The sequence below is a fragment of the Oncorhynchus clarkii genome, unplaced genomic scaffold (genome assembly GCF_045791955.1).
Source record: "Oncorhynchus clarkii lewisi isolate Uvic-CL-2024 unplaced genomic scaffold, UVic_Ocla_1.0 unplaced_contig_5710_pilon_pilon, whole genome shotgun sequence".
In the NCBI taxonomy this organism is placed as follows: Eukaryota; Metazoa; Chordata; class Actinopteri; order Salmoniformes; family Salmonidae; genus Oncorhynchus; species Oncorhynchus clarkii.
Window position 1 is genome coordinate 29,785 of NW_027258243.1, and position 24,896 is coordinate 54,680.

A 24,896-nucleotide genomic window follows, 5' to 3' on the forward strand; every position below is an offset into this window, starting at 1 on the left:
AAATGCTGTGGTAGCCATGCTGGTAAAGTGTGCCTTGAATTCTAAATAAATCACAGACAGTGTCACCAGCAAAGCACCCCCACACCATCACACCTCCTCCTCCATGCTTTACAGTGGGAAATACACATGCGGAGATCGTCAGTTCACCTCACCGCGTCTCACAAAGACACGGCTGTTGGAAGCAAAAATCTCCAATTTGGACTCCAGACCCAAGGACAAATTTCCACCGGTCGCCTCCCGAGTGGTGCAGTGGTCTAAGGCACTGCATCACAGTGCTAGCTGTGCCACTAGAGATTCTGGGTTCGAGCCCAGGCTCTGACGCAGTCGGCCGCGACCGGAAGGCCCACAGGCGGCGCACATTTGGCCTAGCGTCGTCCGGGTTAGGGAGGGTTTGCCTGGCAGGGATATCCTTGTCTCATCGCGCATTAGCGACTCCTGTGGCGGGCCGGGCGCAGTGCACGCTGACACGGTCGCCAGATGTACGGTGTTTCCTTCGACACATTGGTGCGACTGGCCTCCCGGGTTGGATGGGCATTGTGTCAAGAAGCAGTGCGGCTTGGTTGGGTTGTGCTTCGGAGGATGCATGGTTCTCGACCTTCGCCTCTCCCGAGTCCGTACGGGAGTTGCGGGTCTTCTATTCCTGTGGCGATCCTCATGAGAGCCAGTTTCATCATAGCTCTTGATGGTTTTTGTGACTGCCCTTGAAGAAACTTTCAAAGTTCTTGACATTTTCTGTATTGACTGACCTTCATGTCTTAAAGTAATGATGGACTGTCATTTGTCTTTGTTAATTTGAGCTGTTCTTGCCATAATATGGACTTGATCTTTTACCACATAGTGCCATCTTCTGTATACCACCACTACCTTGTCACAACACAACTGATTGACTCAAACGCATTAAAAAGGAAAGAAATTCTACAACTTGAACTTTTAGCAAGGCACACCTGTTAATTGAAATGCATTCCAGGTGACACCTCATGAAGCTGTCTGAGAGAATGCCAAGAGTGTGCAAAGCTGTCATTAAGGCAAAGGGAGGCTACTTTGAAGAATCTCAAATATAAATATATTTGGATTTACTTAACACTTCTTTGGTTACTACATGATTCCATATGTGTTATTCCATAGTTTAGATGTCTTCACTATTATTCTACAATGTAGAAAATAGTACAAATAAAGAAATTAACTTGAATGATTAGGTGTTCTAAAACTTTTGACCGGTAGAGTATATGGGGGATTGGAAATGACGGAGACAATTAAATCTATCTGCAATATTAAAGCTGATCCACCCCATAAAAATAAATAATTAAAATAAAGTGCCACCAACCTCCTGTGGTGTGTCTTTGCATCTCTCTCTCTCTCTCTCTCTCTCTCTCTCTCTCTCTCTCGCTCTCTCTCTTAAACACACACACACAGTGTCACAGGTTGTCGAACAGAGAGTGAGCGTAGAGCGTGAGAAAGAGAGAGAGCGTGAGAAAGAGAGTGAGAGAGACAGAGAGAAAGAGAGAGAAAGAGACAGAGAGAGAGAGAGAAAGAGACAGAGAGAGAGAAAGAGACAGAGAGAGAGAAAGAGAAAGAGAGAGAGAAAGAGAGAGAGGGGAAACAACCCATACAGAAAAAACATTTTGAATTTCACGTGATCACATGTGAAGTGTTCCAAAAACACATGTTTCCATGTGATCACGTGGTCTTATGTAAAGTTTATATGATAATGTGACAACATGTAAACCAACGTGATAACATGGAACTATACGTGTTAATACATGTGATCACATATGAAGTGTTCCAAATTAACATTTTCACATGATTTCACATGTGAAAGTTCATGTGAAATCGTGTGATTTTCCACATGTGAAATTATGTTTTTTCCGTAAGGGAACTTGATGAATACTAGAACATGAAGCTTAAGTGACGCTGAAATGCATTGGTTGGATGTTTTTCTATTCAACTCCATTCTCATTGTCCCATAAGGGGGTGACTAAATTAATAGTCTTAACAACGGTACACACACACTCACACACACACAGTACACTAGTTGCGGTCGGTGTTTTTATGAGCATGGCCTTATTTCCATTACAGCATATTGGATGACTGTCAGTCATATTCCATTCACCCACCTCAATGTAAACATCGATAGGTTTAGGCTACTACAGGATACATTTTCTCTATACCCATCATGAGGTTGCTACAACCTATAACCTATGAATGAAAGTTTACAATGTAGGTGCACAGGTCGAGAGAAACATTTGAGTAATCAAAGTGACAGATTCAATAACCCCTTGCACACACGTGCATGCATCTAGCGTGTAATCATTAGCCCAACAGTTCCAAAATATACCGTGGGAGAACAAGTATTTGAGACTGCCGATTTTGCAGGTTTTCCTACTTACAAAGCATGTAGAGGTCTGTAATTTTTTATCATAGGTACACTTCAACTGTGAGAGACAGAATCTAAAACAAAAATCCAGAAAATCACATTGTATGATTTTTAAGTAATTCATTTGCATTTTATTGCATGACATAAGTATTTGATACATCAGAAAAGCAGAACTTAATATTTGGTAGAGAAACCTTTGTTTGCAATTACAGAGATCATACGTTTCCTGTAGCTCTTGACTAGGTTTGCACACACTGCAGCAGGGATTTTGGCCCACTCCTCCATACAGACCTTCTCCAGATCCTTCAGGTTTCGGGGCTGTCGCTGGGCAATACGGACTTTCAGCTCCCTCCAAAGATTTTCTATTGGGTTCAGGTCTGGAGACTGGCTAGGCCACTCCAGGATCTTGAGATGCTTCTTACGGAGCCACTCCTTAGTTGCCCTGGCTGTGTGTTTCGGGTCGTTGTCATGCTGGAAGACCTAGCCACGACCCATCTTCAATGCTCTTACTGAGGGAAGGAGGTTGTTGGCCAAGATCTCGCGATACAGGGCCCCATCCACCCTCCCCTCAATACGGTGCAGTCGTCATGTCCCCTTTGCAGAAAAGCATCCTCAAAGAATGATGTTTCCACCTCCATGCTTCACGGCTGAGATGGTGTTCTTGGGGTTGTACTCATCCTTCTTCTTCCTCCAAACACGGCGAGTGGAGTTTAGACCAAAAAGCTCTATATTTGTCTCATCAGATAACATGACCTTCTCCCGTTCCTCATCTGGATCATCCAGATGGTCATTGGCAAACTCCAGACGGGCCTGGACATGCGCTGGATTGAGCAGGGGGACCTTGCGTGCGCTGCAGGATTTTAATCCATGACGGCGTAGTGTGTTACTAATGGTTTTCTTTGAGATTGTGGTCCCAGCTCTCTTCAGGTCATTGACCAGGTCCTGCCGTGTAGTTCTGGGCTGATCCCTCACCTTCCTCATGATCATTGATGCCCCACAAGGTGAGATCTTGCATGGAGCCCCAGACCGAGGGTGATTGACCGTCATCTTGAATTTCTTCAATTTTCTAATAATTGCACCAACAGTTGTTGCCTTCTCACCAAGCTGCTTGCCTATTGTCCTGTAGCCAATCCGAGCCTTGTGCAGGTCTACAATTTTATCCCTAATGTCCTTACACAGCTCTCTGGTCTTGGCCATTGTGGGGAGGTTGGAGTCTGTTTGATTGAGTGTGTGAACAGGTGTCTTTTATACAGGTAATGAGTTCAAACAGGTGCAGTTAATACAGGTAATGAGTGGAGAACAAGAGGGGTTCTTAAGGAAAAACTAACAGGTCTGGAATTCTTTCTGGTTGGTAGGTGATCAAATACTTAAGTCATGCAATAAAATGCAAATGAATTACTTAAAAATCATACAATGTGATTTTCTGGATTTTTGTTTTAGATTCTGTCTCTCACAGTTGAAGTGTACCTATGATAAAAAATTACAGACCTCTACATGCGTTGTAAGTAGGAAAACCTGCTAAAATCGGCAGTGTATCAAATACTTGTTCTCCCCACTGTAGTTTATATTGGAGAAATTCAGGTATGTTTATCCCCGTTTCATTCCTTTTGCTTAAATTTAAGAAACGTTTTCCAACCGAAATTGCGGAATGAATAAACCCCTGATCACACGCAGACACGGTTGACTTTCATAGCAGCCACATACAAACAGCATGATCACTTTGCACGTTGTATAATTCCTTCTCGCGTCTACGCGCTCTCCTCCTCTCGCCCTTTGCTTGTGAACTTCAGTGCACAAAACATCAGCTGGTTGTGGCCAGGGGAAAAAAACTTTCTAAACCAAATCTTTATATCATAACCACTAACCGCTACACACAGCCTACATTGTTGTCACCTAATAAGCTAACATCATATTAGTCAACATAGCTATTGGAACTAACACATTAGGAAACTCACTACAATCATGCAGTACAGTGTAGTCAGCAAGCAGTTTAGCGGTTACACCGGCGGGCCCTGTTGGCAATAAATTAATAAAACCGAAAGATTACCTTAACTTGGAAGAATGCCGATGTTAGATAGCCATAGCCAGCTAGCTAACATAGCATCCCTTTCGGGTTGAGCCAGGTGTTTGAGTAGGCTAAACTAGCTAGCTGCATTCTCTAGCTAAGTGAAAGTGAAAAAAATACAACGACATATAGCTAGCTCTCTCTCCTGCTTCTCATTCATTTTAAAATAAATACATTTGTTCAAAACTGTTCAACTATTGTTTTTCTCGCTCTTTGAGTCGACTACTCACCACATTTTATAAACTGCAGTGCTAGTTAGCTGTAGCTTATGCTCTGAGTACTAGATTTATTCTCTGATCCTTTGCTTGAGTGGACAACATGTCATTTCATGCTACAAGAGCTCTGATAGGTTGGAGGACATTCTTCGGAATGTTGTCATAATTACTGTGTAAGACGTAAATATATTTCGTATAGTTTTATCTAAAAAGGATAATTATTTTAATGTTTCACTATTTTTATTTTTATGAACTTCACTGAGGAGGATGGTCCTCCCCTTCCTCCTCTGAGGAGCCTCCACTGACACACACACACACGCGCACACACGCACACACACACGTCAGTGAGTAATAACGTTACAGTCATCATAGCTGCATTGCATTTCAATGTTTGCGTGTCAAATGGTTTTCTATTCCCTATGGGACCTGGTCAAAAGTAGTGCACTATATAGGGAAAGGTTTCAATTTGGGATGCAAACAATGTTCCTTTTTGAAAAATAAATGTTACTTTTTTAAAGAAAATGTAATTTTCGATGTAATTACTCTTAAGCCATTCGGTTGGTCATGAACGACCTGAACCAACATTGGAGGATCTTACAGGTTTTTTTGTTACACTTATTGAAAACCCACACTGGTATTTGAGCATGAAGACATTAAAACACATGATCTATGACCCAAATGGCACCCCATTTCATTTTTAGTGCCCTACATTTGACAAGGAACCATAGGGCCTCCAGGCACAATATTGGGTGCTGTTTGGGATGCAGCCATTATCGTTGGCCACAGAAGGTTTTGTTCTCGCTTTTATAAAGGTCATACACTCCTACAGTACCCAACATTCCAATGTAATTTACACTAAACGTACCACTCCATAAGCCATTAGACCGATCACAGCCTGCACTTTCACACTACGTGAGTTGTCAGAAGGGCTGGGATGTGCGTGTGTGTGTGTTGCTGTCAGAAAGGAAGGGGAACCATTTGTAATGCTAATGAGAAATAGTGAATTTAAACATTTAGCTGGTGCTAATAAAAGAAGATAAGAAGTTTTACATTTTTCAAAGTAAGTCATGTTTTTCACTTGAAGCGAGAAAGAGACCTGTTTCCTCTACCTTCTTGCTTGTATCCGACTATGGTGATACCTTGTACATGTATGCCCCTGTTGCATCATTACGTATGCTTGACACTGTGTATCATGGGGCACTGAGGTTTATTACGAACACCAAAACCCTCACTCATCACTGTACCCTCTATGTGACAGTGGCTGGCCTTCCTTAGTCTCTGTCTCCCTGAAGAGCTATGTCATTGGTATGTTTTCATTTACAAGGCCATACTGAGACAGCTCCCATTTTACCTGTGAATCTACATTGTTCAGCAGGCTAATGGCAATTACCTCCTACACTCACAGGAATGTATCTAAGGCCCGTACAGAGCTAGGTAAAAAAGCATCCCAGTAGCTCACTCTGCCCCCTCTACTTGGAACGAGCTACAAAAAGACTTGAAAGCACAGGAGATCGTCTCCTCAAATTATTTTACAGCTAGGGTCAAATCTATTGTGGGAAATGATTTAGTGGGCTGTCTATGTTTTGACCCTTATTTGAACCCTCCTCCCAAACCCCATGTGCCTGTTCAATGTAAACTGATGTTTTTCAACTGTAGCGCTTTGTGTTTTACGTTGTAAGTTACGGAAACTTTGTGTGCGGTTCTTTTGGCCTCTCTTGGAAAACATGTGTTTAATCTCAATGAACCTGGTGAAATAAAGGTGAAATAAAGGTGAAATAAAGGTGAAATAAAGGTGAAATCATCAATTATATATACATATATTTTTTAGTGCATTGTTCTGTTTGCTCTTTCTCAATAACACACACACACACACACACACACACACACACACACACACACACACACACACACACACACACACACACACACACACACACACACACACACACACACACACACACACACACACACACACAATCAATATTTAACATTGCATTCACTGTTGACACATGCAAGAACTCTTAATACAGTGCAGAAACAACAGAATTAGTCAGTCAGGTAAATGAAGACCCATTTCAGTTGAATGGATTCAGTTGTGCAACTGACTAGGTATCCCCTTTCCCTTCCCTGCTCCTATTCTCACGTTAGACAGCCACCCTTCACACAATTTGCAAACACCATGTGTCTGTGTGTGTGTAAATCTTGGTGGGGCAAACAAATGCAACACTAAACAATACATTAATTGCACTATAACGGTGTCAAAGTGCCCACAAGCTGTTAGGTCCGACATAAAGCTGTCCCAACAGCAGAGCTTGCTTTTCAGCCACTGCTACACCTGGCTATCAGCGAAACAGTTCATTCAGCCTCATTTACTGCCTTTTTAAAAAACATAGCTGATATGGCTTACTTGCCTAACAAAGAGGTTAAACAAATGTGGTTTCTACTGACAATTGAGATGTACAAACTACGGCATAATGGGACAACGAGCGGATAAGAGGTAATCCGTCATTTCGATTGACATTTTGTTCAGCCCTTTTGAAATGTACAGTGTCAGAATTCAGAACATGGGCCGTTCGTACAGTATTCTCCCTGTACACCGAGTCAGAATCGATGGACAAATAAAGGGGAATATAAGCAGATAATGAAAGAACTTACAATATTCAATGATGACATTTCTCAAAAACCGGCTACAGGCTACATGTATGTGGACCCCATTCAAATGTGTGGATTTGGCTATTTCAGCCACACCCATTGCTGATGGGTGTATAAAATCGAGCACACAGCCATGTTATCGCCATAGACAAACATTGTCAGTAGAATGGCCCGTACTGTAGAGCTCAGTGACTTTCATTGTGGCACAGTCATGGGATGCCATCTTTCCAACAAGTCAGTTCGTTAAAATGTTGCCCTATTAGAGCTTCCCCAGTCAAGTGTAAGTGCTGTTATTGTGAAGTTGAAACGTCTAGGAGCAACAACGGCTCAGCCGTGAAGTGGTAGGCCACACAAGCTCACAGAACGGGACCGCCAACTGCTGAAGTGCATAGGGACTTAAAATAGTCTGTCCTCGGTTGCAACACTCAGTACCGAGTTCCAAACTGCCTCTGAAAGCAAAATCAGCACAATAACTGTTAGTCGGGAGCTTCATGAAATTGGTTTCCATGGCCGAGAACGGCACACAAGAATAAGATCACCATGCGCAATTCCAAACGTTAGCTAGAGTGGTGTAAAGCTCACCGCCATTGGACTCTGGAGCAGTGGAAACGTGTTATCTTGAGTGATGTATCACGCTTCCCCATCTGGCCGTCCGACGGACGAATCTGGGTTTGGCGGATGCCAGGAGAACGCTACCTGCCCCAATGCATAGTGCCAACTGTAAAGTTTGGTGGAGGAGGGATAATAGTCTGGGGATGTTTTTCATGGTTTGGCTAGCCTCCTTAATTCCAGTAAAATCTTAACGCTACAGCATACAATGACATTCTAGACGATTCTGTGATTCTAACTTTCTGGCAACAGTTTGGGGAAGGCTCTTTCCTGTTTCAGCATGACAATGCCCCTGTGCACAAAGCGCAGTCCATACAGAAATGGTTTGACAAAACTGATATGGAAGAATTTGACTGGCCTGCACAAAGCCCTTTGGAATGAATTGGAACGCCGACTGTGAGCCAGGCCTAATCACCCAACATCAGTGCTTGACCTTACTAACGTTATTGTGGCTGAATGGAAGCAAATCCCCACAGCAATATTCCAACATCTAGTGGAAAGCCTTCCCAGAAGAGTGGAGGCTGTTATAGCAGTAAAGGGGGGACCAACTCCATATTAATGCCCATGATTTTGGAATGAGATGTTCAAAGAGCAGTTGTCCACATACTTTTGGTCATATAGTTTATTTAGGGTCAAATCTATTGTGGGAAATGATTTAGTGGGCTGTCTATGTTTTGACCCTTATTTGAACCCTCCTCCCACACCCCATGTGCCTGTTCAATGTGTAAACTGATGTTTTTCAACTGTAGTGCTTTGTGTTTTACGTTGTAAGTTACGGAAACTTTGTGTGCGGTTCTTTTGGTCTCTCTTGGAAAACATGTGTTTAATCTCAATGAACCTGGTGAAATAAAGGTGAAATAAAGGTGAAATAAAGGTGAAATAAAGGTGAAATAAAATATATATATATTCATTTTTTTTCACATTGATCTGCTTGCTTCTTCTTAACACACACACACACACACACACACACACAATATTTAACATTGCATTCACTGTTGACACATGCAAGAACTCTTAATACAGTGCAGAAACAACAGAATTAGTCAGTCAGGTAAATGAAGACCCATTTCAGTTGAATGGATTCAGTTGTGCAACTGACTAGGTATCCCCTTTCCCTTCCCTGCTCCTATTCTCAGACAGCCACGCTTCACACTCTTTGCCAACACTGTGTGCATTTGTGTGTGTGTGTGTGTGTGTGTGTGTGTGTGTGTGTGTGTGTGTGTGTGTGTGTGTGTGATATGGTCACGCTTCATAGATCACTATAAGCCAAGCATGGGCAGTGTTCAAACAGTTGTGTGTGTTGATTTATTACTGCTTGTTCAGTCAATTGAATCATCACAAAGTGCTACAGATCCTGCTCTATATCCGGATAGGTTTAGGTTTATCAACCTTATCAACTATGTACAGTTGAAGTCAGAAGTTTACATACACCTTAGCCAAATACATTTAAACTCAGTTTTTCACAATTCTTGCCATTTAATCCTAGTAAAAATTCTCTATTTTAGGTCAGTTAGGATCACCACTTTATTTTAAGAATGTGAAATGTCAGAATAATAGTTGAGAGAATGATTTATTTCAGCTTTTATTTCTTTCATCACATTCCCAGTGGGTCAGAAGTTTACATACACTCAATTAGTATTTGGTAGCATTGCCTTTAAATTGTTTAAGTTGGGTCAAACATTTTGGGTAGCCTTCCACAAGCTTCCTACAATAAGTTGGGTGAATTTTGGCCCATTCCTCCTGACAGAGCTAGCGCAACTTGAGTAAGGTTTGTAGGCCTCCTTGCTCGCACACACGTTTTCAGTTCTGCCCACAAATTTTCTATAGGCTTGAGGTCAGGGCTTTGTGATGGCCACTCCAATACCTTGACTTTGTTGTCCTTAAGCCATTTTTCCACACCTTTGGAAGTATGCTTGGGGTCATTGTCCATTTGGAAGACCCATTTGCCACCAACCTATAACTTTCTGACTGATGTCTTGAGATGCTGCTTCAATATATCCACATAGGTTTCATTTCTCATGATGTCATCTCTTTTGTGAAGTGCAGCAGTCCCTCCTGCAGCAAAGCACCCTCACAACATGATGCTGTCACCCCTGTGCTTCACAGTTGGGATGGTGTTCTTCGGCTTGCAAGCCTCCCCCATTTTCCTCCAAACATAATGATGGTCATTATGGCCAAACAGTTCTAATTTTGTTTCATCAGACCAGAGGACATTTCTCCAAAAAGTACAATCTTTGTCCACATATGCAGTTGAAAACCATAGTCTGGCTTTTTTATGGTGGTTTTGGAGCAGTGGCTTCCTCCATGCTGAGCATCCTTTCAGGTTATATCTATATAGGACTAGTTTTATTGTGGATATAATTACTTTTGTACCCGTTTCCTCCAGCATCTTCACAAAGTCCTTTGCTGTTGTTCTGGGATTGATTTGCACTTTTCGCACTTTTCGCAAGTACGTTCATCTTTAGGAGACAGAACGCGTCTCCTTCCTGACCGGTATGACGACTGTGTGGTCCCATGGTGTTTATACTTGTGTACTATTGTCTGTACAGATGAATGTGGTACCTTCAGGTGTTTGGAAATTGTTTCCAAGGATGAACCAGACTTGTGGAGTTCTCCATTTTTTTTTCTGAGGTCTTGGCTGATTTATTTTGCTTTTCCCATGATGTCAAGCAAGGAGGCACTGTGTAGGTAGGCCTTGAAATGCATCCACAGGTACACCTCCAATTGACTCAAATTATGTCAATTTGCCTATCATAAGCTTCTAAAGCCATTTTCCAAACTGTTTAAAGGCACAGTCAACTTAGTGTATGTAAATTTCCGACCCACTGGAATTGTGATACAGTGAATTATAAGTGAAATAATCTGTCTGTAAACAATTGTTGGAACAATTACTTGTGTCATGCACAAAATAGATGTCCTAACCGACTTGCCAAAACTATAGTTTGTTAACAAGAAATGTGTGGATTGGTTGAAAAACAAGTATTAATGACTCCAACCTACGTGTATGTAAACTTCCGACTTCAACTGTATGTGTCATATGAGGACAGGATGGGCTGTGTGTGTGTGTGTGTGTGTGTGCGGAGGACTAAAATCACTAATGGAACTCAAAGAAGAGAACTAACCCCTAGAGTCGATTGACTCTAATCTAATTAGCATAATACAAATAATCCTCATCAAAATCCATCCGTTTTAGATAGAGATATCTGTTTCTTAATGGGCTACTGTCCGCGGACCGTCAGCCTTCCATCTGCGGTGGAAGCTGGTAGAGCTACACCAGGAGACATCCCGGAAGTCTGTCTTCTCATGTAAATGTCTGTAGCGACCAAACAGTACGCGCTACAAACTAATTACCCCACTGTAGAAAGAGGAGACTCTCACGAACACGTACATGTCAGATTTTTCTCTACGATGCTTACAAGCTTCGTCTGAAGTAACCCTGTACCAGTTTTAAAAAAGGAATGGAAGTATGGAGGTACTTTAGTGCCAAAAAAGGGTTAAATATGGGTACAAATATATGTAATAATTTCCTGAGCTTTCTTATAGCTCTCAGATATAGGACAGACACTTCAAAATATGCTTCCTTTTAATGTATTTTTTGACTATGTTATTCAATGTGTTGTTATGGGCTAATAGCAGGAAAGCCAAATGTAATGTTTCATCAAATTATTATTTTTGTTGGGTCCTAAAATTCAAACAATTCCTTGGTATGACCATCTTAAAACAATTACATATGTTAGCTTATTAGAAACCCAGCCCGGGCCCTTAGACTCTAGGGGGTTTAACGGGAAAAGAGCACGCCGCAAAGAACCCACAGCAGTGCCAGTAACAATAAACCATGTCTACAGGATGAACCTGTCCCCACTGAGACAACCTCTGCACGTCACCGATTGGCCTATTCAGCTATCTCCAGACCAATAGCAAGCCAGGCCCACACCACAACCCAAACACAGTATACTTGGAAGGAATCATACTGGACTAAGAGGGATCCCAAAGGAAGGTGTGTGATTATGCACACCCACGTGTGTGTGTGTGTGTGTGTGTGTGTGTGTGTGTGTGTAAAGGGCTTAATACGTAGAGAGATTAGCTGTACATGTCAGCTTACTCTGAATTTCATGAAAACATGGTACTGAGTGTGCTAACAGGGTTGAAATTTGTCACATTTTACTCAGTGGATACATTATATTTGCATACTCTCTACATTACATTTTAGCATAATTATTTCAAATGGGTAAGATGCTCCACAGCTCCAAGATGAAGGAATCCTTGGATTTGAACACAGCTGTGACATACTATGTTCTTTGTGTACGTGACAGGAATGTGAAAAAGGAACGTGACAAAACGTAAAGTCACTGAACTCTACAACGGCATAAAGTACTAGGGGTTTCATTCTCAACTTCAATGTGACGACTGTAAAGTTCAGGAATATGATTCGTTGAATGTTGGTTGAGTCCAAAACAACAGTCGTTCTTAACAGTGCTTCATACAACTACACTGCTCAAAAAAAATAAAGGGAACACTTAAACAACACAATGTAACTCCAAGTCAATCGCACTTCTGTGAAATCAAACTGTCCACTTAGGAAGCAACACTGATTGACAATACATTTCACATGCTGTTGTGCAAATGGAATAGACAACAGGTGGAAATTATAGGCAATTAGCAAGACACTGCTAAAGTTCTGCAGGTGGTAACCACAGACCACTTCTCAGTTCCTATGCTTCCTGGCGGATGTTTTGGTCACTTTTGAATGCTGGTGGTGCTTTCACTCTAGTGGTAGCATGAGACGGAGTCTACAACCCACACAAGTGGCTCAGGTAGTGCAGCTCATCCAGGATGGCACATCAATGCGAGCTGTGGCAAGAAGGTTTGCTGTGTCTGTCAGCGTAGTGTCCAGAGCATGGAGGCGCTACCAGGTGACAGGCCAGTACATCAGGAGACGTGGAGGAGGCCGTAGGAGGGCAACAACCCAGCAGCAGGACCGCTACCTCCGCCTTTGTGCAATGAGGAGCAGGAGGAGCACCGCCAGAGCCCTGCAAAATGACCTCCAGCATGCCACAAATGTGCATGTGTCTGCTCAAACGGTCAGAAACAGATTCCATGAGGGTGGTATGAGGGCCCGATGTCCACAGGTGGGGGTTGTGCTTACAGCCCAACACCGTGCAGGACGTTTGGCATTTGCCAGTGAACACCAAGATTGGCAAATTCGCCACTGGCGCCCTGTGCTCTTCACAGATGAAAGCAGGTTCACACTGAGCACATGTGACAGACGTGACAGAGTCTGGAGACACCGTGGAGAACGTTCTGCTGCCTGCAACAGCATGACCGGTTTGGCGGTGGGTCAGTCATGGTGTGGGGTGGCATTTCTTTGGGGGGCCGCACAGCCCTCCATGTGCTCGCCAGAGGTAGCCTGACTGCCATTAGGTACCGAGATGAGATCCTCAGACCCCTTGTGAGACCATATGCTGGTGCGGTTGGCACTGGTTTCCTCCTAATGCAAGACAATGCTAGACCTCATGTGGCTGGAGTGTGTCAGTAGTTCCTGCAAGAGGAAGGCATTGATGCAATGGATTGGCCCGCCTGTTCCCCAGACCTGAATCCAATTGAGCACATCTGGGACATCATGTCTCGCTCCATCCACCAACCATCCACCAACCACGTTGCACCAGACTGTCCAGGAGTTGGCGGATGCTTTAGTCCAGGTCTGGGAGGAGATCCCTCAGGAGACCATCCGCCACCTCATCAGGAGCATGCCCAGGCGTTGTAGGGAGTTCATACAGGCACGTGGAGGCCACACACACTACTGAGCCTCATTTTGACTTGTTTTAAGGACATTACATCAAAGTTGGATCAGCCTGCAGTGTGGTTTTCCACTTTAATTTTGAGTGTCACTCCAAATCCAGACCCCCATGGGTTGATAAATTTGATTTCCATTGATCATTTTTGTGTGATTTTGTTGTCAGCACATTCAACTATGTAAAGAAAAAAGTATTTAATAAGAATATTTCATTCATTCAGATCTGGGATGTGTTATTTTAGTGTTCCCTTTATTTTTTGAGCAGTGTATGTTAAATAACAGGAATTTCAGTCTGTCACGTGTCGAACACATACATCTTGTTGAAAACAACATCTATTACAATGACTCATACATGTCCTCGACTCTACAGGACACACAAATACTCATTTCCATCTTAAATTCAGCCTGACAACCAAACACACGTACACTCACTGAACTTGTACATAATCCATTAAAACGCCAAGTCTAATTCATCAGTCTAAAACAACAGCCATTATGGTGATTCATATCAACACACAACACTGAGGGGGAGAACCAACCATCCATCCATAATGGAGAGGACCTGTAGCAGGCCCATTATCCCCACATTACAACTTGGAGAAATGCCTTATTTGTCATGGTTACGTTTCCTGTCTGTCAGCGTGTTCTAGAACACGCAGCTCCAAATTACCCATGAGAGGGATACTTGGAGGGGTGTAATCACCCAGGTGCTACGACCTCCATTAGGTTCGCTAGTACACACACACACGCGCAAGCGCATACGTGCACCTTGCATACAGAACACGTGCGTGAACACACGCAGGCATGTACACATATTTCTCTCTCTATTGTGTACAGTATGTTCCATACTTGAGATATGAGATGACAGTGTGTGTGTGTGTGTGTGTAATAGTTGTGTTATGTTCAGCTAAGCCTTCCAGCCATTATGTTCAGTAAAGGGAAGGGTGAGGTACATTATAAGGAGAGGTGACAGATGATTCCGACATCAGCGGCTGATTTGCGCTGGGACTTTGTCAGCCTCTTGGACTTCATCCACCTTTAGCATCCTCCTCCACTAATGCTAGAGAGGGTTGAAAGGTCACTTGTTCACTGTTGTTGGCATTAGATCATCTACTATTACATTTTCACATTGTTTATCAGTTGATGTAAAATGTGTGGACCTTGTTGGCCATTTGATCTCGTGGTGTGGTTATTAAATATGGACCCACCTGGTGGAATTTTATCATCTATAATTTTTTTGTATTGTTTATTAGTTGTTATATGTGTATCTATGGACCCCGATGACCAGCTAACATTTGATCATATACTATAGATTTTAAGAAAACAAATTCTGAAAAACAAATTAGAGCCTTGTATGGCAGGAGAGGATTTGTACAAAAATCTATTAAGTATCTGGTAAGATGTTGAATGGCTTTCCTGATACAGCGCCTTCAGAAAGTATTCAGACCCCTTGACTTTTTCCACATTTTGTTACGTTACAGCCTTATTCTACAATTGATTAAATATTTTTTTTTACCACTCATCAATTAACACACAATACCCCATAATGACAAAGCAGAAACTGTTTATCAAATTTGGGAAATGTATCAAAATATAGAAAGGAAATTAAACATTAACGTAAGTATTCAGACCCTTTACTCAGTACTTTGTTGAAGCACCTTTGGCAGAAATTACAGCCTTGAGTCTTCTTGGGTATGACGCTACAAGCTTGGCACACCTGTATTTACAGAGTTTGTCCCATTCTTCTCTGCAGATCCTCTCAAGCCCGGTCAGGTTTAATGGAGAGCGTTGCTGCACAGCTATTTTCAGGTCTCTCCAGAGACATTCGATCTGGTCCAAGTCCAGGCTCTGGCTAGGCCACTTAAGGACATTAAGGACATTCAGAGACTTGTCCCGAAGCCACTCCTGCGTTGTCTTGGCTGTGTGCTTAGGGTCATTGTCCTGTTGGAAGGTGAACCTTCAGTCCAGTCTGAGGTCCTGAGAACCCTGGAGCAGGTTTTCATCAAGGATCGCTCTGTACTTTGCTCAGTTAATCTTTGCCTCAATCCTGACTAGTCTCCCAGTCCCTGCTACTGGAAACCATTCCCACAGCATGATGCTGCCACCACCATGCTTCACTGTAGGGATGGTGCTAGGTTTCCTCCAGACGTGACATTTGGCATTCAGGCCAAAGAGTTCAATCTTGGTTTCATCAGACCAGAGAATCTTGTTTCTCATTGTCTGAGAGTCTTTAGGTGCCTGAAGTCCAAGTCTGACAAAATTACAGCGCAAAACTCTGGAGCTCTGTCATAGTGACCGTCGGGTTCTTGGTCACCTCCCTGACCAAGGCCCTTCTCCCCCGATTGCTCAGTTTGGCCGGGTGGCCTGCTCTAGGAAGAGTCTTGGTGGTTCCAAACTTCTTCCATTTAGGAATGATGGAGGCGACTGTGTTCTTGGGGACCTTCAATGCTGCAGAAATATTTTGGTACCCTTCCCCAGATCTGTGCCTCAATACAATCCTGTCTCGGAGCTCCAAGGACAATTCATTCAACCTCACGGCTTGTTTTTTGCTCTGACATGCACTGTCAACTGTGGGACATTATATAGACAGGTGTGTGCATTTTCAAATCATGTCCAATCAATTGAATTTACCACAGGTGGACTCCAATCAAGTTGTAGAAACGGCTCAAGGATGATCAATGGAAACAGGATGCACCTGAGCTCAATTTTGAGTCCCATAGCAAATTGTCTGAATACTTAAGTAAATCAGGTATTTCTGGTTTTTGGATTTAATAAATTTGCCAACATTTTTAAAAACCAGTTTTTGCTTTGTCTTTATGGGGTATTGTGTGAGGATTGCTGAGGAAATTGTTTTATTTAATCCATTTAAGAATAAGGCTGTAACGTATCAAAATGTGGAAAAAGTCAAGGGGTCTGAATACTTTCCGAAGGCACTGCATGTCAGTGGTGTAGTTGATTATGTGTTAACTTATATGCCTTAAATGACGTACACAATTGATTACATGATTGTGGTGAATTTCCTACATGAACATGGTATGACACATTTGAGACAAAATATATTAATTACATGAATATTATAATACAATTGTATGTTCTGACAAGGTCAATTCTACAAAATAAATGCGTTCGTTATAGGTTTAACATTGTTTTTATAATTTACCATATAAAAAACTATAAGAACATTCCAATATTTGTATATACACTGAGTGTACAAAACATTAGGAACATATTGAGTTTGTCCTCAGAACAGCCTCAGTTCTTCAGGGCATGGACTCTACAAGGTGTCGAAAGACTTCCTCAGGGATGCTGGCCCCTGTTGACTCCAATGCTTCTCACAGTTGTGTGAAGTTGGCTGGATGTCTTTTGGGAGGTGGACCATCTTGATACACACAGGAAACAGTTGAGCGTGAAATACCCAGCAGTATTTCAGTTCTTGATACACTCAAACTGGTGTGCCTGGCTCCTACAACCATACCCTGTTCAAAGGCCCTTAAATCGTTTGTCTTACACCTTCACCCTCTGAATGGCTCACATACACAATTCATGTCTCAATCGTCTCAAGGCTTAAAAATCCTTCTTTAACCTTCATCTATACTGACTGAAGTGAATTTAACAAGTGACATTTATAAGGGATCATAGCTTTTACCTGGATTCACCTGGTCAGTCTATGTCATGGAAAGAGCAGGTGTTCCTAATGTTTTGTACACTCAGTGTACATTTTCAGATATGAGTTTCCATGGTTAAAGCTGGGCAACACCTTCTACGGGACAGTTCATTTATCTACGGTCTCCCTAACCTGGCTGGCAGGTTGCATTTGGACATCGTTTTTTTTATTCACATAGTGTATCTTGTCACTATTTCCAAGAACAGTATTTTGTCCTTTCAATTTTTTCTAAGAAATTGATTATGATGCATGCAGCAGAGCTCCGATAGTCATGAAAGATGTTCCAATAGGAAGAAGTGATACCCCAAGACCAGAGCCATATAGTGGGATACACCAATATGCATCATCCAATATTACTATTCTTATGTCCAGAATGTACTTCCCACCACCATCACCAGCACAACCAAGGCACAGTAATGCTAGCTAGGTGTGCAAAGGCTGTTAGGTTAGTCACGTGGGAATCCACCAATACCTTATTCCCAGGTGGGAAGAAATATAGGAGGACGGGCTCATTGGAGTGGAATAAATGGAACGGAGTCAAACGTGGTTTCAATATGTTTGATACCGTTCCGTTGATTCCATTCCAGCCATTTCAATGAGCCCGCCCCTCTATAGCTCCTCCCACCAGCCTCCACTGGAATCTACCCATGACCCAAACCACCCCGAGTCCCCAGCAAAGGCTCTTGGCCTCATCAATTGGGTTCAATCATCCAGCAATACTGGTCTTATACCCAAACACGGGGACGCAGGCATGCACTCATTCTCTCACACACACACACACACACACACACACACACACACACACACACACACACACACACACACACACACACACACACACACACACACACACACACGCACACACATAAGAAACAGGCAAACAATTAGACAAAAGATATGAGGGAAGTTGAACGTGAATATGTCAATAAGTAGTTCTCATTAACTTAAGTTAATTATGATTACCATACATTTTCATCACATTCGGTAGGTGGACTACTTGACCTCAAATAGGCAAATACTTTTTTGGGGGGGAATAGGTGTATTGTGCCTATTAGAAAATACCACTGGTCACTAGATCACTGTACCAGACAGAACATTTAGAATGTTACATCTCCTCTTCTTTACTCTTCTCCTCCTCCCCTCTCCTCTCTTCATCTCTCCCCTCCTCTCTGTCGCCTGTGCTGTCCTGTCCTCATCTCCCTCGCCTCTCCTAAATTATTGATCTTCCTGGCAGAAATACTGAGAGAGGAGATGTATTGGGTCTATGGGTGAAGGTTAGAATGTGCAAATGAGGTGCGATGCGAGTCGCACTTCGTTAAAGGATGCCAGTCATTAACAGAAGTGTGTGTGTGTGTGTGTGTGTGTGTGTGTGTGTGTGTGTGTCAATCCCAATAACAAATGCATTGTCTGGATGGTACATTGGGTTCTTTAGTTTGTTCTCTGGACTGACATGAAAGAGCACAGAATATATTATCATAAATATCCATGTGTCTTTATGCTACTGAAAATGTGATCCAAGTTTTGGCACGCCTGCTTTCTCCGTGAAATTACGAAACAACAGTTGAAGAATGTCTGATCTGTCTGCACAGACAGGTCATACAGCCAGCCTATTCTGTCTCTCTGCAAACTCTCTTTCTCCCATAAACTGTTTTCAAAAATGATATCAAAGTGATGGTGCTATTTCCTGGAGTGTGTTTGCGCCGGCTCACGCACAGCAGCGCAAGGAAACCCACAGCGGAATCACAATTCTCCACAACCTCCAATTTCATGTGAACGGTAACCAAGCAACCCACAGAAACACAATTATCATTCATGCGGTGTGAGCATTCAGTTTTTATACCATTTTCCTTTCCTCCCTTCCTCCCCCCACTCAATTTACAGGGTAGCATCCCAAATGGCACCCTATTGCCTATATAGTGCACTACTTTTGACCAGAACCCTGTGGGCCCTAGAACACCATATAGTGAATAGGTGGCCATTTGGGAAGAAGTCGAACATAAAAGCGGTATTTGAATAAAGGGAGAGGTATTGTCAATACTCGTGGGGGAATGGCGGTAAATGTAATTTCCTGCAATTTACACCTAGCAGCATCAAACAGACAGATAGTCCTACCTGTCTGTCTTGTCCTGAAAGGGGGGTGGAATCAACAATGTTCTATGGTGAATCAGGCGACAGGAGACACTTGTCCTCAGATTTGAAAGACACATTTCAAAGTCTATATTGGAGAGAAAGACAACGAGAGAATGGGAGAGTAAAATAGAGAGAAAGATGGATGGGGAAGGAGGATAAGAGAGAGACTGAGGTAGAGAAAGAAAGAGATGGGTAGAGAGAGAGAGAGAGATACGATAGAGAAAATATAGCAAGAGAACAAAAATGGCGAGAATGTAAGGGGAACCCCCCCCCCCCCCCTAGCATTGTAAGCGCAGCTCATATAGATTAGCCTGACTGGGCGGCAGGGTAGCCTAGTGGTTAGAGCGTTGGACTAGTAACCGGAAGGTTGTGAGTTCAAACCCCCGAGCTGACAAGGTACAAATCTGTCGTTCTGCCCCTGAACAGGCAGTTAACCCACTGTTCCCAGGCCGTCATTGTAAATAAGAATTTGTTCTTAACTGACTTGCCTGGTTAAATAAAGGTAAAAAATAAAAAAAAATAAAAAAAAAAGATTAGCTGGCTCATTTGGCAGCTCTAGTAGGTCTAGTACACATCGTACATTAACACACACATATACACTGCTTCATTTGGCAGCTCTAGAAGGTACTCTGTACTCCTGGGTCTGCTTCATTATGCATCAAATGTTTCAACAACAAAAAAACAGACAAATGGGAGGTCTTTACCTGAACTTGTCCAATAAGAAATGCTCGTTTTAATTTCCGGTTGCAAAACATTTTGCTACAGTGTGCCAAATGAATTTGAACCTGTACTCCTGTCCCCATCCCCAGTTCCAATCCGTGGGTGGTCACTTCCTGATTAAACAGATTGGGTAAACACTGGCGAGCTAGGAGGAAGGAGGTTGACTCCCAATTGGCACCCTATTCACTACACAGGCCCATGGGGCTCTGGTCAAAAGAAGTGCACAATATAGGGAATACGGTGTCATTTGGGATGCCTCCCCTGCTCCATGATTAGGGTTAGGATGTTCTGTACATAACGTGACACATGGTGAAGAGTTTTGAGAAGAGTAGGGTGTCTAGACAGCTCACTCTCTCTTTCCTTCTCCTTTTCTTTTGCTCACTCACTATCACTTTCTGTTGCTCCACCTCTTGCCTTCTAAAACCAACAACATATTTTGTAAGGGAGGAGACTTGGGCATTAGACCAATTTTAGAATCAGAGGAGGGGTGGTAGGAATATATTTTAGTTTGGGGAGATATCTACAGTATCACAGTGACATGGAAGGAGCAGCTTGTTCTGTCCTTGTGAGTGGAGTTACAGACAGAAAGAGCAAGAGAGAGGGAGATAGAGAAAGAGGTACTGGGACTCACAAACAAAAACAGACCCCACAAAGCCCCAGGACAGCAATACAATTAGACCCAACCAAATCATGAGAAAACAAAAAGATAATTACTTCACCCAAAAACTGAGCCAACTGGAAAGCTTTTTGGCACTAAACAGAGAGTAGACAGTAGCAGAACACCTGACAACTGTGACTGTGACTGACCCAAAATTAAGAAAAGCTTTGACGATGTACAGACTCTGTCACCCCCTGATCTGTTTCACCTGTCTCGTGCTTGTCTCCACCCCATTATGTGTGGAGACAAGGTGTCATTATAGGTGTCTCCTATTTTCCCCATTATCCCTTGTGTATTTATACCTGCGTTTTCTGTCGGTCTGTTGCCAGTTCGTCTTGTCAAGTTGTCCCAGCGTGTTTTTCCTTCTCTTTAGTCTTCCCGGTTCCCTTTCATCCCAGTGGGTCAGAAGTTTACATACACTCAATTAGTATTTGACATTGTTGTCCTTAAGCCATTTTGCCACAACTTTGGAAGTATGCTTGGGGTCATTGTCCATTTGGAAGATCCATTTGCGACCAAGCTTTAGCTTCCTGACTGATCTGGGTTTCATCCTGTGTCGTTGTAGACTCAGTGAGCATAGCCTCTTATCGATAGAGGCTGCTGTAGGCAGACCTGGCTCTCAAGAAAAGACAGACTATGTGCACAAATTAGATGGAATCTGAGCTGCACTCCCTGACCTCCTGCCAAATGTATGACCATTTAAGAGACAGATATTTCCCTCAGATTACACAGACCCAGAAAGAATTTGAAAACAAATCCAATTTTGATAAACTCCCATATCTATTAGGTGTGCAAGCACAGCAGCAAGATTTGTGACCTGTTGCCACAAGTAAAGGGCAACCAGTGGAGCACAAACACCACTGTAAATCCAACCTATTTATATCGGTTTATTGATTTTCCCTTTCGTACTTCAACTATTTGCACATTATTACAACACCGCACATAGCCAATAATATCATTTGAAATTATTATTTAAAAACTTTTGTGAGGGTAATGTTTTAATTTCTGATGGTTTATTTTCCTTTTGTTCATTATCCATTTCACTTGCTATGGTAATGTAAACATATGTTTCCTGTAAAGCCCTTTGAATCAAATTGAATTAAAGGACAGTGTGTGTAAGAGAGATAAAAACTGTGAGAGAGAAAGAGATGCAGAGAGAGAGCGAGAGAGAGAGAGATAGATAGAAATACAACATTATAAAATTAATGTACACAAACAAGTGTGTGGTTAAAATTGGCAAAAAACACACATTTCTTCCCACATGGCCGTGGGGTGACACAGGGATGCAGCTTAAGCCCCACCCTCTTCAACATATATATCAACGAATTGGAGAGGGCACTAGAACAGTCTGCAGCACCCGGCCTCACCCTACTAGAATCTGAAGTCAAAGGGTCTACTGTTTGCTGATGATCTGGTGCTTCTGTCACCAACCAATGAGCGTCTACAGCAGCACCTAGATCTTCTGCACAGATTCTGCGAGACCTGGGCCCTGACAGTAAATCTCAGTAAGACTAAAATAATGGTGTTCCAAAAAAGGTCCAGTCACCAGGACCACAAATACAAATTCCATCTAGACACCATTGCCCTAAAGCACACATAAAACAATACATACCTTGACCTAAACATCATCGCCACAGGTAACTTCCACAAAGCTGTGAACGACCTGAGAGACAAGGCAAGAAGGGACTTCTATGTCATGAAAAGGAACATAAAATGTGACATACCAATTAGGATCTGGCTAAAAATACTTGAATCAGTTATAGAACCCATTGCCCTTTATGGTTGTGAGGTCTGGGGTCTGCTCACCAACCAAGAATTCACAAAATGGGACAAATACCAAATTGAGACTCTGCATGCAGAATTCTGCAAAAATATCCTCAGTGTATAACGTAAAACACCAAATAATGCCTGCAGAGCAGAATTAGGCCGATACCCGCTAATTATCAAAATATAGAAAAAAACGTTAAATTCTACAACCACCTAAAAGGAATCGATTCCCAAATCTTCCATAACAATGCTATCACCTACAGAGAGATGAACCTGGAGAAGAGTCCCCTAAGCAAGTTGGTCCTGGGGCTCTGTTCACACACAAACACAGTGTTAAACTACCATATCTATTGGGTGAAATACCAGTGTGCCAAAACAGCAGCAAGATTTGTGACCTGTTGCCACAAGAAAAGGGCAACCAGTGAAGAACAAACACCATTGTAAATACAACCCATATTTATGTTTATTTATTTTCCCTTTTGTACCTTAACCACTTGCACATCGTTACAACACTGTATATTCAGTATACACATAATATGACACTTGTAATGTCTTTATTCTTTTGGAACTTCTGTATGTGTAATGTTTACTGTTCATTTTATGTTTTATTTCACTTTTGTATATTATCTACTTCACTTGCGTTGGCAATGTTAACATATGTTTCCCATGCCAATAAAGCAGAGATAGTTAGTGTGAGAGAGAGGGAGAGAGAGAGAGTCAGCCCAAATGACCACTTCTACTGTAGCCTTCCCAGGGGTTTCCAGGCTTACCAAGAGAGTAAGGATTTTGTGGTTTCCCTTTGTCATCAAGGGTTCACGATCTGCCAACTGCTCACATGGACACTAGAATGCTATCCACTCGAAGGCTGTCCCATGATCTACAGTCCCAACAATGTTGTGAATCTCTAGTTTACACTGAGTGTCTGTGAATCCCATCAGCACAGTCTTCTTCTCCTCATTTCTCTCTTTCACCTTCATCCCCAGAAGGGAGGAGCAGCGTATTGATTTCTGCAGGTCAGACCCTGCCAGACACACCTTCTGTACAGGATCATTGGGAGGCTGTTCTTTGTCCAGAAGAAGCGATAACCTCCTGGGGCCTCAGCCAGAGGCCCTTTCCAACCTCAGTGAGGGGCCAACCAAGCCGCTTAGCATTGCTGACAGCCTGGCTAGACTGCAGAGTTAAACCGAGGATGTCATTGCCTAGGCGATATCCTTCCACTCCATAATTGTAGATCAGTTCAGCCATGAAGTCATCATCCTCTGGCCCAAAGCCGACCATTGTCTTGGTCCATTTTCCATCATAAGGGCCCTTACAAGATGCCTTCTTTAAAAACTCTTTGTAACGCAAATATTGTGACGCAAAATCTTCATGCCGAGCACATCTGGGTAAAAATGTGGCCGTTTTGCTTCTGTCACCCACTTTGAAAACGAAATGCAAGGCTCGCCTCAAAGCCAATGTAATCCAAGTGAGTTTGCTGTGTACTGTACGATTATATATCACGCTCAGTTTGTCTACGTTGATTGAGGGTCCTTGTAATTGATTGCCGTATAGAAAAGTGAAAGGGAAAAACAGAAGAAACCACAGAGAAATGAGAGAAAAACACCCTATGAGGCATGATCATCATCATTGTTTTAATTTTCTCTGATCCTGACTACGTTTCCCATTACCCTTTGCTGCCGTGACAGCAGTAACACATTTCCTCAAATGGAAACGCTTCTTCACACTCAGCTGGTCTAACCCCACCGTCTCCTGGAACACAACAGCTGACCTCACAAACTTATTATCATCAAAGAAATCTGCCAATTTGACAGATTTCCCAAAAGTCTGATCCAGGAACCCATTTACATCCTCTAAATTGTAAATTGAGTCGTCACCAGCTGCTATCATATCAACAGAGATGTCCATATCCTTCTCCTGATCCTCCTCAACTGAGGCCACAGACCACTGACTCCCCTCAGGCACATCACTCTGAACACTCCCCACTTGCACCCCATCACTCGTACCGGGCATCTCCTCCACTACCTGGGAGACTGGCCCCACCTGAACCCCATTACCCGTACCGGGCATCTCCTCCACTACCTGGGAGACTAGCCCCACCTGAACCCCATTACCCATAGTGGGCATCTCCTCCACTACCTGGGAGACTGGCCCCACCTGAACCTCATTACTCGTAGTGGACATCTCCTCCACTACCTGGGAGACTGGCCCCACCTGAACCCCATTACCCATAGTGGGCATCTCCTCCACT

At 42.8% G+C, this 24,896-nt stretch overlaps 1 pseudogene; it reads right to left on the reverse strand.

Annotated features, from left to right (window-relative positions):
- The window catches only part of LOC139396237 (glyoxalase domain-containing protein 4 pseudogene), a 33,596-nt pseudogene extending 9,670 nt beyond the window's left edge, over positions 1–23,926 (reverse strand).
- Positions 23,927–24,896: the final 970 nt, after the last annotated feature.